The following is a 14456-nucleotide window of genomic DNA, read 5'->3' on the forward strand; positions in this document are numbered from 1 at the left end:
GATGGATTTGGACTTTGCTAAACATTGTGGTTTTCCCATGATACCTCTGCGGACTCCTATCCCTTTGAGGGGTATCGATGCTACTCCTTTGGCGGAGAATAAACCCCAGTTTTGGACCCAGGTGATAATGCGGGTCGCCCCGGACTACCAAGAAAATTGTAAATTCGGTGTCTATACTCATAATCCTGTTTTAGATTACAAATCTGTGTCTGTGGTGAGTTGGGGTTGTCATTGTGTTCTTAGTGACACTCCTGTTTTTTCACCTCTCCCCAGTCTCATGATATTCCTGACTATTTGGCTGATTTTTCTGATGTATTCAGTGAGAGTAAGTCTGCGTCTTTGCCTCCTCATAGGAGTTATAACTGTGCAATTGAGCTAATGCCCGGGTGTAAATTTCCCAAGGGTCGGCTTTTCAACTTATCGGTACCCGAACATGATGCTATGCGATCTTATATCAAGGAGTCGTTGGAAAAGGGTCATATTAGACCATCCTCTTCACGTTTAGGTGCTGTTTTTTTTTTTGTGGCCAAGAAAGATGGTTCATTAAGGCCATGTATTCACTATCGTTCCCTTAACAAAATCACTGTTAAATATCAGTACCCGTTACCCCTGATTTCTGATTTATTTTCCAGAGTTAAAAGTGCCTGTTGGTTTACCAAGCTTGACCTCAGGGGGGCGTATAATCTTATTCGCATCAAGAACGGGGATGAAATGGAAGATGGCGTTTAATACTCCGGAGGGACATTTTGAGTACCTGGTGATGCCTTTTGGGCTCACTAATACCCCTTCTGTTTTCCAGTCTTTTATGAATGATATTTTCCAGGACTTTGTGGATAAGTTTTTGATCATATAGCTGGATGATATTTTGATCTTTTCCAGTGATTGGGATTCTCATGTGGAACATGTCCGGACTGTTTTCTGGATTTTGAGGGAAAATTCTCTGTATGTTAAGGGATCGAAGTGCCTCTTTGGTGTACAGAGGATTCCATTTTTGGGATTCATTTTGTCCCCGTTGTGCTACTGAAATGGACCCGGCCAAGATACAGGCCATGTATGATTGGGTTCAGCCCACTTCTTTGAAGGCTCTCCAGAAGTTTTTGGGTTTTGCTAATTTCTACCGTAAATTTATAAGTAATTTTTCTTGTATTGTTAAACCACTGACTGATTTGACCAAAAAGGGCGCTGATGTGGTGAATTGGTCTCCATAGGCAGTTTCGGCATTTCAGGAGCTTAAGCGGAGATTCACTTCTCCTCCGGTTCTACGGCAACCTGATGCCTCACTCCCATTTCAGGTGGAGGTAGATGCTTCTGAGATTGGTGCAGGAGCCGTTTTGTCCCAAAGAGATCCAGTGACTTCAAAGATGAATCCCTGTGCCTGCCTTCTTTTCTTGAAAATTCTCCCCATCTGAACGTAACTATGATGTGGGGAATCGGGAATTGTTGGCCATGAAATGGGCATTTGAAGAGTGGAGACATTGGTTGGAGGGAGCTAGACATCAAGTTGTGGTCCTCACCGACCACAAGAATTTGATTTATCTTGAATCAGCAAAACTCTTGAATCCTAGACCGGCTAGGTGGGTCTTGTTTTTCACACGTTTTAATTTTGTGGTCTCTTTTCTTCTGGGCACTAAGAATGTTAAGGTGGACACCCTATCTAGGAGTCTCTTTGCAGATTCTCTTGATGTGACCAAGCTTACTACCATTCTAAATGAGGGTGTAGTTCTTTCCACCATCTCACCCGATTTGAGACGTGCCCTGGAGGAATTTCAGGAGGACAAACCTGAACGTTGCCCTATGGGAAAATTGTATGTCCCTGACCTGTGGAGGAAAAGAGTAATGTCTGAAATTCATTGCCCTGCGTTGGCTGGTCATCCAGGTATTTTTGGTAACAGAGATTTGATGAGTCGGTCTTTTTGGTGGCCTGCCTTATCTCGTGATGTCAGGAATTTTGTGCAGTCCTGTGGGACTTGTTCTCGGTCCAAGCCCTGTTCTCATTCTAGTGGGTTGTTGATGCTCCTGCCAGTGCCCAGGAGGCCATGGACTCATATCTCAATGGATTTTATTTCTGATCTTCCTGTCTCTCAGAGAATGACTAAATAGAAAAAACACGGCACTCAGTGTGGAGAGAGGTGCACAAGTCGGGTATCCAGCCAACTAACAATGTAGTACAAAAACTTGGCACTCAAAAGAAAAAATGATTTGACAGTTCCTTTATTGTAAAAGGCATCCAGTTAAATATACTTCTTTTACTTCTTTAAACATTTTCGGTCATACAATTGACCTTCATCAGAAACAGAATTTTTTCACAGTTGGTTTTAACTGAGAGGAACTGTAATGGAAAATTCCATATATTATTATTAAAGAACCGCTGTCATAAGTAGGCACTATTCAGTACTGGGTATATTCATTAATAATGTAGAGAAACAGATGTCTGGGAAGCAGCAGCTACTGAGGATGAAAGGACACCATTCATGTAGGAAATCACCAGACCCATGGGTTTGACACCTTGGGTTATACAGGGACCGGTAGATCCAATAATTGGTGTGGGTGTCCAGAAATTTGTACTGTAATCTATTCAGGAAACTATCCTGTATTGTTTGTGACAGGCATGTGACAAAACCAACTGTGAAAAAATTCTGTTTCTTATGAAGGTCAATTGTATGACCGAAAACGTTTAAAGAAGTAAAAGAAGTATATTTAACTGGATGCCTTTTACAATAAAGGTACTGTCAAATCAATTTTTCTTTTGAGTGCCAAGTTTTTGTACTACAATCTCAGAGAATGACTGTTATCTGGGTGATCTGTGATAGATTCTCTAATATGGTCCATCTTGTACCACTCCCAAAGTTGCCATCTTCTTCTGAGTTGGTGCCCTTGTTTTTACAACAGGTGGTTCGGTTGCACGGGATTCCTGACAACATTGTGTTGGACCAGAGGAGTCCAGTTTGTTTCCAGATTTTGGAGAGTTTTTTGTTCCAAACTGGGAATTCAGTTATCTTTCTCCTCTGCATTTCATCCTCAGACCAATGGGCAGACTGAGAGAACAAACCAGACTTTGGAATCCTATTTGAGATGTTTCATATCTGCTGATCAGGATGACTGGGTCTCATTTTTGCCCTTGGCCGGAATTGTGCTAATCAATAGGGCTAGTTCTGCCACTTTGATGTTGCCCTTTTTCTGTAACTTTGGGTTTCATCCTCGATTTTCTTCAGGGCAGGTGGAATCTTCGGCCTGCCCCAGTGTGGATTCTGTGGTAGAGAGAATACAGCAGATTTGGGACCAAATGGTGGATAAGTTGTCCCACTCTCAGGAAAAAGCCCAACGGTTTTCCAACCGGCATTGGACCATTGGTCCCCGGTTTAAAGTGGGTGACATGGTTTGGTTGTCCTCAAAGAATATTCCTATGAAGGTTGCGTCTCCAAAATTCAAGCCAAGATTCATTTGACCTTATAAGATTTTGGAAATCCTTAATCCCATTTCTTTCCATTTGGCTCTTCCAGTTACGTTTAAGATTCATAATGTGTTCCATAAATCCTTGCTGAAGAGGTTTGTAGAGCCAGTAGTTCCCATGGCGGCGCCTCCTGACCCTGTATTTGTTAAAGGTAATTTGGAGTATGAGGTAGAGAAAATATTGGATTCTCCTTTGGCTAGATGGAGACACCAGTACTTGGTCAAATGGAAGGGTTGTGGCCAGGAGGATGATTCTTGGGTCTCTGCTTCTGACATTCATGCTGAAAGATTGGTTCGTGCTTTTCACCGGGCCCATTCTGACCGGCCTGGTGGCGTGGATGAGGATTCAGTGACCTCTCCTCAATGGGGGGTACTGTTGTGAATTCTCTCTCTGGCTTCCCTCTGGTGATTACTGAAGGTAGTGGAGCTGATCTGATTGACAGAAGCTTGCCACCTGATAATGAGGAAGGCAATTGGAGATCTGGGGTTGCTGATTGGTATTTAAGACAGCTGACTCCCTCTATCCCTGCTGGTGATTTTCTTCCTGTGCCTTCTGAGGTCTGATGTCTCCTGCTCTTTCCCTGCATGGTTCAGCTAAGTGATTCATTTGCTATTCTGTTTGCATTTAATCTGGTTTTGTCTATCTCTGCTTTGTGTGTGTCAGCCAGCTCTGGCTGGGGCTGTGCTGAATCACCGCCCATATGTTACTGCTTGTGCCAGTTTGTTTTGTCCCCTATTATATTGGTCTCTTTTTGCTTTGCTTACAGAATATACCAGAGTGCTGATATAGAGGGGGCAAATTTGTGCAACTTCAGTGTTTTTGTGCATCAGACGTGTTGGACCTTTTGCAGGGTTTTTTGCGTGATTGCAGACAGTGTCTTTCCTTTCCTATCCTGTCTAGTCAGTGTTGGCCCCATCGTTTGCTCAGTCTATTTTTCTGCCTGCTTTTGGGTTTTCATCTTGTCTCACCGACAATATATGTTTGGGGGCTATCCATTCCTTTGGGATCTGCTCCGGGGCAGTTTAGATTTCCCCTTTCTTGCTTTAGGCTTAGTTATATCTCCGGCTGTGCCGAGGTATCAAGGATCATCGTAGGTATGCTCCATTCATAACACCGATGCTTCCCTGTGCCCCCGGTACACTGCGATCATGTTTGATCGCAGTGTGCCAGGGGTTAATGTGCCGGGGGCGGTCCATGAGCGCCGCTCATCGCGGTGACATACTATCCCATCCCCGGTCATATGGACGGGATGGTACGTCAGATGTCAGAAAGGGGTTAATATAATTATTATATTAAAATGTTTTTGATTTTTTTTGCAATTTTCATTATTCCCCTTTGGCACTTGCTGTCACCTTTTTTTTAGGATTCTGATTGTGGCACGTTATTTATATATCATGTGACAGTGTGTGCATTATTGATTTGTCTCTTTGAGCTGCTTTGTCTTTTCTTAAAAAGATATGTCTTGTAAATTGCTAACAAATCCATCACATAAACATGTTATATTTATTTCTGATTTTTCATTGTGGATTGTGTAAAAGTTAAAAGATAGATAAACATCCTCTAAAGGGCATTTGTTAATGCACTTGACGCACCCACCAGTGTCATGGGGTACCCGATATCGGGGTTCTATGGGGGCGGTCACGGGGCCATGATCCATTTCCGTGGCCCTGGCCGTGTCATAAAATGGAGGATAGTTATGTGGTGTTTAATCGTAACGCCATCTATGCTTTTTGGCAATGGGTGGCCGAATCTATGGTTTTGGTCCACTGGGGCTGATGGTGAGGCAGCAAAGATGGTTCAGCTCCCCACGGGTAGAGCGGTGCCCCAGGGAAAATATATTTGATTGCTCAAATGGTGGTGAACATTGGGGTGCAGAGAATAAGTGAAGGACACAGAGGTGCAGTTTTCTTTACCTTTTAATTGAAAGTAGATGCAATCTGGGGTACCAAATACAGATGACGGATTTAGTCCAGCTTGCCTGGAGGAATTCAGGGGATCCACCCTGCCCGGAGGGGTTGGGGACTTTCCTTCTGTGCTCTCTTTTCGGGTCCCTGCTGCTTGTAGCTAAGCTGCGGCCCTCTCCTGCGTGATGATTTCTAACCTGTGTGGCAGACAACGTGACCCTATATCATGGGCACTGTCCTTTTCACTGTAAGCCCTGGGCTCTTGGTCTGCTGCGGTGCCTTCAGGTGTTCGGTACGGCCAGGGAGCTTGAAGTCCCCTGCCCTCCAGATTCGGCAGTCAGGGGGTACAGCACCCGCCCAGCCAAGGACTCTGGTGTCCCTTTTTGTCAGCACTCCTCTCTGGGGTCAGCTATATGCAATTTTTATTCCCCTGAGCTCTTGTCTCTGCTCCTTGTCAAATTGCGTTTTTCTTTTTCACCAGTATGGATCTTGTTCACACGCTTTGTGACCAGGTGGCGAATTTGATGCAGATGACTCGGGATCTGGCGAAGGATTGCCAGAGTCTGGAGTCTTCGCAATATCAGTTGCAAGGTCATATAAATAATTTGATGAAGGCCTCCAACAGCCCCCCACTGACGACAATGGCTGTGATGTCAGTACCCTCAGATGTACAGGTGGTCTCTCCCAAACCTGTTATGTCCCTCCCTGATAGATTTTCAGGAGAGAAAAACCAGTTTAGGGTATTCAGGGAGAGCTGTAAGTTATTTTTTACCCTATGCCCCCGGTTGTCAGGAGAGGAGTTCCAGCGGGTGGGAATAGTTGTGTTCCTCTTCAGACCTGGGCTTTTCTTTGTCCCCACAAGCCCCAGAATGGATTTCTACTGATGCCTTTTTTGACAGTTTAGGTCTTTTCTATGACAAACCTGACAGAATCCAGGTCACAGAGGCTAAGATCATGAAGCTGGCACAGAGGGGTCGCACAGCTGAGGACTACTGTTTCAAGTTCCGGCAGTGAATCACAGAAGTTCTATGAAACAATGCTGCTCTCAGGTGCCAGTTCCAAAGAGGCATTCCCAAAGACACTCAAGGATGCTCTGGTCCTCCATGACGCCCCTTGTTCTCTGATGGAGGCCATGACTCAGGCCATATGAATGGACCGCAGAATCCGTGAGAGACATAATGAACAGCATGCTGCATGTAGTACTCCCACTGAGCAGGTCCATTTACCCAAGGTTAGAGTTGCCAGTCTTCGAGTTGCGGAGAGAACACTGAGACAAGGTCTTGGACTTAGGCTATGCTGTGGTCTCTCTGGACATTTTCTTAAGAATTGCCCAACTCGTCCTCAAGCTATTAAACCATCGGGGGAACGTCTGAGTCTGGGTGATGGTCGAGGAGGTCACCCAGACTCCCAGGTACTTCCTCTGATAAATTACTGATAAATTTGATGATTTCCTTCGAGAACCAGGTGTCATCAACATTGGCATTCATTGACTGTGGGTCTGCTGCTAACTTTATTGATTCGGGACAGGCTCTGATGTGAGACTTAGGGACAGTTAGATTGAAAAGACAAATTCATGTCATCGCCCTTGAAAAGACACCGTTAGGACACAATGTGGTCGAGAGGGCAATGGTGGATTTCACTAGTCAAGTGAAATCACTCTCCAAGTGGAAGCTCTCCACTCTGAATCCATCTCCTGTTTTGTGTTGGAAAATTTACCTGCTGGATTGGTACTTGGGTTTGCATGGCTACAGATTCACAATCCAGTTATTGATTGGTGTCAGAAGGAGAATGTGAAAAGAAGCCCCAAGTGTTTCAAAAAATGTCTAAAAAATGTACATATATGCTCCGCTAGTCTGGAAGGTCTTCCGGGATTCCTGAAGGACTTCGGAGATGTGTTCTTGGAAAAAGAGGCCGATATACTACTTCCCCATCGCCCTATGATTGTGCTTTTGATCTTATTCCTAGTGCCAAGTTGCCAAAAGAATATGTTAATTAAAGTTTATGGAAGGGTCATATCCATGCTTCCTCCTCACTTATAGCTGCTGGATTTTTCTTTGTTAAAAAGAAAGCTGGGGCACTCTGTCCTTTCCTTGATTTCCGAGAACTAAACAAGATCACTGTTAAAAATACTTACCCACTTCCACTCATCCCTGACCTATACAATCAGCTTAAGGGGGGCAGAGTGTTCTCTAAACTTGATCTTAGAGGGGCTTATAATTTGATACGCATCCGGGAGGGTAATGAGTGTAAAACGGCGTTTTTAACGTCTGAGGGTCTTTTTGAAAACCTTGTAATGCATTTGGATTATCTAATGCACCTGCTGTGTTTCAAAATATTATGAATGATATTTTCTCTGACTGCATTGGAAGATTTGTTGTGAATTACCTCGATGACATTTTAATTCTCTCGCCATACTTGGAGACTCACCAGGTACATATCCGTGTTGTGTTACAGAGGCTAAGGGAGAATTTGGTTGCTAAATTAGAGAAATGTGTTTTTTCTGTCTCCTTGTTAGGGTTTATCTTGTCAGAAGAAGGATTTAAGATGGACCCTGGGAAGGTGCAGGTCTTAATTGATTGGGTTCTACTTCGTGATCTTAAGGCTTTGCAGCATTTTCTGGGATTCGCCAATTATTACAGAAAATTTTTCAAGGGGTTTTCACAGAGTGCTAAACCACTTACTGACCTTACACGTAAGGGGGCGAATCTCAAGTTTTGGTCACCTGGTGCTATCAGGGCTTTTGAAAGATTAAAAGAGTGCTTTATGTCAGCATCCATTCTGATCCAGCCTCATCTTCAAGAACCGTTCATTATAGAGGTTGATGCTTTGGAGATCGGGGTGGGGGCAGTCTTATCGCAGAGGCCCAAAATCTAACTAACATGTGTCCATGTGCTTTTCTTTCTAAAAAATTTTCACTGGCAGAGAGAAATTATGATGTGGGTAATCAGGAGTTACTTGTTGTCAAATTGACCTTTGAGGAATGGAGGCATTTTTTGGAGGGGGTGGTTCCTCCAGTTACCGTGATCACGGATCACAAGAATTTAGCTTAGCTTACATTGAATCGGCTAAAAGTTTAACTCCTAGACAGGCCAGATAGTCCTTGTTTTTATCTAGATTTAATTTTTTTATTACATTCAGGCCTGGGTCTAAGAATGTTAAAGCTTATGCTTTATCTCGTAGTCTAGATTCCATTTCTCCTCCAGAACCTCCATTATTCCTCATGGTATTGTGGTGTCTATGGTAACTTCTTAATTGGAAGAGGAGATTCGTAAAGTCCAGTCGCTGGCTCCTTCCACTTCCCTGGAGTCCAAATTATTTGTGCCTGTGTACCTAAGATTGTGGGTGTTACAGGAAAATAAAGATTCCATTTTAAGTGGTCATCCTGGGGTTACTGCAACAAGGAAAGCCACCGACTTTTTTGGTGGCTCTCCATGCATAATGATATTAAAGATTTTGTATCTGCTTTTGAAGTCTGCGCACACGCCAAAGTCAGTCATAGCCGGCCGGCTGGGGAATTAGCTCCATTGCCTATTTCTGAAAGACCATGGACTCATGTGTCCATGGATTTCATTACAGATTTGCCTCTGTCTGATGGGAAAACTGCCCTTTGGGTGTAAGTTGATTGATTCAGCAAACAAGCTCATTTTTGCCTTGGTCAGGATTAACTAATGCAGAGACAATCGCCAGGTAATTTATTTCTCATATTGTATGGGTACATGGGATCCCTCTGAACATTGTGTCTGATAGAGTACAAGTTGTGTCTAAATTTTAGAGAGATTTTTGCAGTAAACTAGGGATTGACTTGTTATTTTCATCTGCTTATCACCCTTTCATTTAATAGATTAGCCTTTTGCGGGCTGCTGTTTTTAGCTTGGCGGGCCTATATCAATGGACCCTTACCAGTCTGAGAATAACAGCCCCCAGCTGTGAGCTTTAGCAAGGCTGGTTGGAAAAATAGGGGGACCTCATGCCATTTTTTAATTATTTAAATAATTAAAAAAAAGCATGGGGACCCCTCTATTCTTGATAACCAACCATGCTGAAGATTACAGCTGAGGGTTGCAGCCCCCAGCTGTGAGTTTTGCCCGGTTGGTTGAAGAAAATAGGGGGGAACCCATGGTTTTTCCATTCATTTATTTCATTAGATCGCAGGCGGCAGCTGAGGAAAACCCCAATCATCTGCTCCTGCTGTCACTGTTATTAGTGGAAGCAGGTGTCAGATGATGGTAGTAATTGTCTCAAAAGCCCCTACCAATTATTATTATTGGTGGTTCATCGTAGCATTATGTTATCATTGTCTACGCCAAGTATATTTACACTAAAAATGCTTTGCATTGCACATGAGAAGCATTTGATACTTTAAATTTTTATTTGATAAAGGTGTTGCTCTGGATTAGAAAACATACAGTGGGGAAAAAAGTATTTAGTCAGTCAGCAATAGTGCAAGTTCCACCACTTAAAAAGATGAGAGGCGTCTGTAATTTACATCATAGGTAGACCTCAACTATGGGAGACAAACTGAGAAAAAAAAATCCAGAAAATCACATTGTCTGTTTTTTTTTCATTTTATTTGCATATTATGGTGGAAAATAAGTATTTGGTCAGAAACAAGCAATCAAGATTTCTGGCTCTCACAGACCTGTAACTTCTTCTTTAAGAGTCTCCTCTTTCCTCCACTCATTACCTGTAGTAATGGCACCTGTTTAAACTTGTTATCAGTATAAAAAGACACCTGTGCACACCCTCAAACAGTCTGACTCCAAACTCCACTATGGTGAAGACCAAAGAGCTGTCAAAGGACACCAGAAACAAAATTGTAGCCCTGCACCAGGCTGGGAAGACTGAATCTGCAATAGCCAACCAGCTTGGAGTGAAGAAATCAACTGTGGGAGCAATAATTAGAAAATGGAAGACATTCAATACCACTGATAATCTCCCTTGATCTGGTGCTCCACGCAAAATCCCACCCCGTGGGGTCAGAATGATCACAAGAACGTTGAGCAAAAATCCCAGAACCACGCGGGGGGACCTAGTGAATGAACTGCAGAGAGCTGGGACCAATGTAACAAGGCCTACATAAGTAACACACTACGCCACCATGGACTCAGATCCTGCAGTGCCAGACGTGTCCCACTGCTTAAGCCTGTACATGTCCGGGCCCGTCTGAAGTTTGCTAGAGAGCATTTGGATGATCCAGATTAGTTTTGGGAGAATGTCCTATGGTCTGATGAAACCAAACTGGAACTGTTTGGTAGAAACACAACTTGTCATGTTTGGAGGAAAAAGAATACTGAGTTGCATCCATCAAACACCATACCTACTGTAAAGCATGGTGGTGGAAACATCATGCTTTGGGGCTGTTTCTCTGCAAAGGGGCCAGGACGACTGATCCGGGTACATGAAAGAATGAATGGGGCCATGTATCGTGAGTTTTTGTGTGCAAACCTCCTTCCATCAGCAAGGGCATTGAAGATGAAACGTGGCTGGGTCTTTCAACATGACAATGATCCAAAGCACACCGCCAGGGCAACGAAGGAGTGGCTTCGTAAGAAGCATTTCAAGGTCCTGGAGTGGCCTAGCCAGTCTCCAGATCTCAACCCTGTAGAAAACCTTTGGAGGGAGTTGAAAGTCCGTGTTGCCAAGCGAAAAGCCAAAAACATCACTGCTCTAGAGGAGATCTGCATGGAGGAATGGGCCAACATACCAACAACAGTGTGTGGCAACCTTGTGAAGACTTACAGAAAACGTTTGACCTCTGTCATTGCCAACAAAGGATATATCACAAAGTATTGAGATGAAATTTTGTTTCTGACCAAATACTTATTTTCCACCATAATATGCAAATAAAATGAAAAAAAACCAGACAATGTGATTTTCTGGATTTTTTTTTCTCAGTTTGTCTCCCATAGTTGAGGTCTACCTATGATGTAAATTACAGACGCCTCTCATCTTTTTAAGTGGTGGAACTTGCACTATTGCTGACTGACTAAATACTTTTTTTCCCCACTGTATCTGCCTTTTTTTCTTAGAAAGGACCATTCATCTGTCCGTGGGTCGTTATTTTTCATCCCCTATAATAAAAGATTTCGAACGCATAAAAACTTGAATACATAAACTATAAATCATGTTCTAATAGTAGAATTTTATTGGATAACAGTACAGATAAGTAAACGGCAAGTAAAGGTGAAGGTGAGGATTCTTAATTAATTAGGACAATTTACAGTACATTTGCTGAAAGATGGGGAACAATGCAAGGAACACAGTCAGGTGTCACATCTTCATTTATTGCAATAGAAATTCCCTTGTCCTTGGCAAGGATCAGGACAGCAGGGGTCAGGACAGCAGGGTGGTGGACAGCAGGGAGGAGGACAGCAGGGGTTGCAGGGATCTGATGGAGAAGTGAACATATATCAGTTACTCATTTATTTCAAAGATCAAGTTAAACTTTATCATATTTTTATCACATCATCACATTTTATAAAGAATTGCTCTGTTAGACTGTATACTTTACTCTACATTATCAAGGTCATTTGTTTGATTTTTTTTTTAGGTTCTGAAAAGCTTATCGAAAATTCACAGACACTTAACACTTTTTACAGTGACATTCGAAAGCCATAATAAATTATTATGATTATGACTATAAGTGATCCATGTCTACAACCTATAAATTAGCTGCATTCACTTTGAACTGTAAAATAATGATAATTAAAGTCATAATAAGCTTTTCAAGTTTTTAACAGACAAGGGAAAAAGTGTCCTAATTTTACCGACCGTCCAAGAAATTCTGGAAGGTTGGGAACCCTGCACATTATTTCTTCATATTTATGCCAAATGCAGTCCTATGAATCAAACCTTATAAAGCAGCTTTTAAAAACAGTAATTTTGATCTGTGCATAGAGAAATTAATTAAAGCTGATAACAGTGAAAAAACAACTAAATTTATCCTTATTTTTTACCTTGTTTGTGGCATTGTCCACGACCTTCTTGATTGCTGTAGCCGGAGTACTGGGACCCAGACTGGCAAGCTAGAAAAGAGAAATATGTATTTTGTATTCACTGCAAACAATATCTACAGAGTTATGTATGATTATGGTCGTATCATAGTTATGCACAAAGTTTTAGTTCTATAGAGCTGTGGTAGCACCTGTTGAAGTCTATAGAATGCTGTTGTGCCACCAATGCAGGACAGGTGTGAGGCAGTGGCATACTAGTCAATTCCTACATACCAAAACTTTCTGCTAGACTCTTTTCCCACCTGCAGAATAGACCGCCAGGAACCATAATTTAACTATTAAACTACAGCCTCATATAACCAGGACATGTGAACTGACTTGTTCACTGCCTTGTACAAGGAGAGATTTTATTAACAATGCATTCATTGCTCCAGACAGGAAGAATTTTTCAAATGACAAAAAAAAAATTCTTTAGGCTATGGCCTCATTATATTCAAAACAGTAATTGTCTGTATGCCACTACCAAATGTTGCTTTATCAAATGCGAGTGATACAGAATCCAATATGAATATGGTTTAATGGATTTTTTCCAATTCCTTTGCTCCTTGATTTGAGAATAAAAAAATTACACGTGTTATGATCCTCTAGTATTACGAAGGCTGGTCTAAAATTAATCTTCTGGTAGGCATTTCTTTTCTGCTTAATCTATAAAGAAGTTTATCAGTTGGTCCAAAAATATGAGTCTGTGTCACCATTTTGACATCTTGTGTATATAGTATATAAAGAGTTTTAAAGCTACTGTATTGTGCACAATAACAATATTCACGCTAATAAAAAGTAGCATCTAGAACTATATACTACAGGCAGTGTTAAACCGTTATGAAGAATGTATTAAAAGTCATCAACATAAAGAGATTGTCTACAAGTGGATAACCTCTTCATAACAGCTAAACTGTCCATCAAAACATAATAAAGCAAAACACTATGGTCTGCTTGGTTGAACTTTATAGACGTGTCGGTTTTCTAGTGTATTAACTATGCAATAGTAAAGGTTACAGACCAATCAGTGACCTATGACTGTTCGCAGTGATCATATGACATATTAATGGGGAGCACAATGATGGACAGTTTAGCTGTTTAGGAGGGATTGTCCAATATTAGGCAAACCCTCCTGAATTATTTACCCTTGAAGGTTAAAGCGAATTTCATAGCAGCAAATATGGCTGTCATAATGAATATCTTGATCAATTATCTTTTCTACACGTTTGAGATATACTAGTATGAAAAACACTATTTATTATTAAATTTGAATACACTGAACATACTCCATTTATTAGCCTTTAATCACTTTACTGTATCGCAAAGCATATTCAACTATTGTTCTCAATAGAAAGCAATTTTGAGTCATACGGTGAAGTATACGGCTGAATGACATAAAGCTGCAAATCGTATATCGAGCCAGTATATACCTCACAACATTTTTGTACAGTCTGAACGTAAGAGCATATGATGCTGAGCTAAACCCAACTTTTAATTTGACATTTTTTTGGCAAGATGTCTAAAGCTTTTTTTTTTCAGTTTTTAAATACATAAATTTTTACATTTTTTAGTATTTTTGTTAAATAAATACTAAGGTAAAGTTCTGGAGCCAAGTTCTATAATACAAATTAATGTGTAAAGTTTTCAAACAATACAAAAAAGGCAAAACAAAAAAAGTGTAACTTACGGTCTTGGCAAGGATTTACACAGATCGGCACTTTTTGGCAGGGATCTTTGCATGGATTCTGGCACGAGCTCTTCTGGCAATTTCCTCCTTTGATTCCAGACATGACTGATTTCTCTTCTTAGTTCTTAACTTCTCAGAGACTCAAAGTTATATTTTGATGATGGCATTGAGACTGATCCTTATATATCTGGACATAGTTAGAATTAGGGCACATTTTATTATCTGCTGGTGATAAGGCATTTAATAGGATGATAAAGTATATAATGATTTAATATTCTAAATGAGAGTAAACATTAATTATGAAGAGTAAGCCACTCAACACCTTAGGATATTTACTGCAGTAAAATACTTGACATAGTATTCACCATGATTTCTTTTTATTGTTCTGGTTCTAAAATGGACATTTCTAAAATGGATGAGTA

At 41.4% G+C, this 14456-nt stretch overlaps 1 long non-coding RNA gene across 1 annotated transcript; it reads right to left on the minus strand.

Annotated features, from left to right (window-relative positions):
• Nucleotides 1–11477: 11477 nt before the first annotated feature.
• On the minus strand, nt 11478–14202 carry LOC141088688 (uncharacterized). Its single transcript, XR_012232022.1, has 3 exons — nt 14035–14202; nt 12312–12380; nt 11478–11743 (listed from the first exon to the last, which is right to left on the minus strand). It is a non-coding gene; the product is annotated as an uncharacterized lncRNA (long non-coding RNA).
• Nucleotides 14203–14456: the final 254 nt, after the last annotated feature.

This window comes from Dendrobates tinctorius, unplaced genomic scaffold (genome assembly GCF_039654945.1).
Source record: "Dendrobates tinctorius isolate UK_male_01 unplaced genomic scaffold, ASM3965494v1 ptg000040l, whole genome shotgun sequence".
Taxonomy (NCBI): domain Eukaryota; kingdom Metazoa; phylum Chordata; class Amphibia; order Anura; family Dendrobatidae; genus Dendrobates; species Dendrobates tinctorius.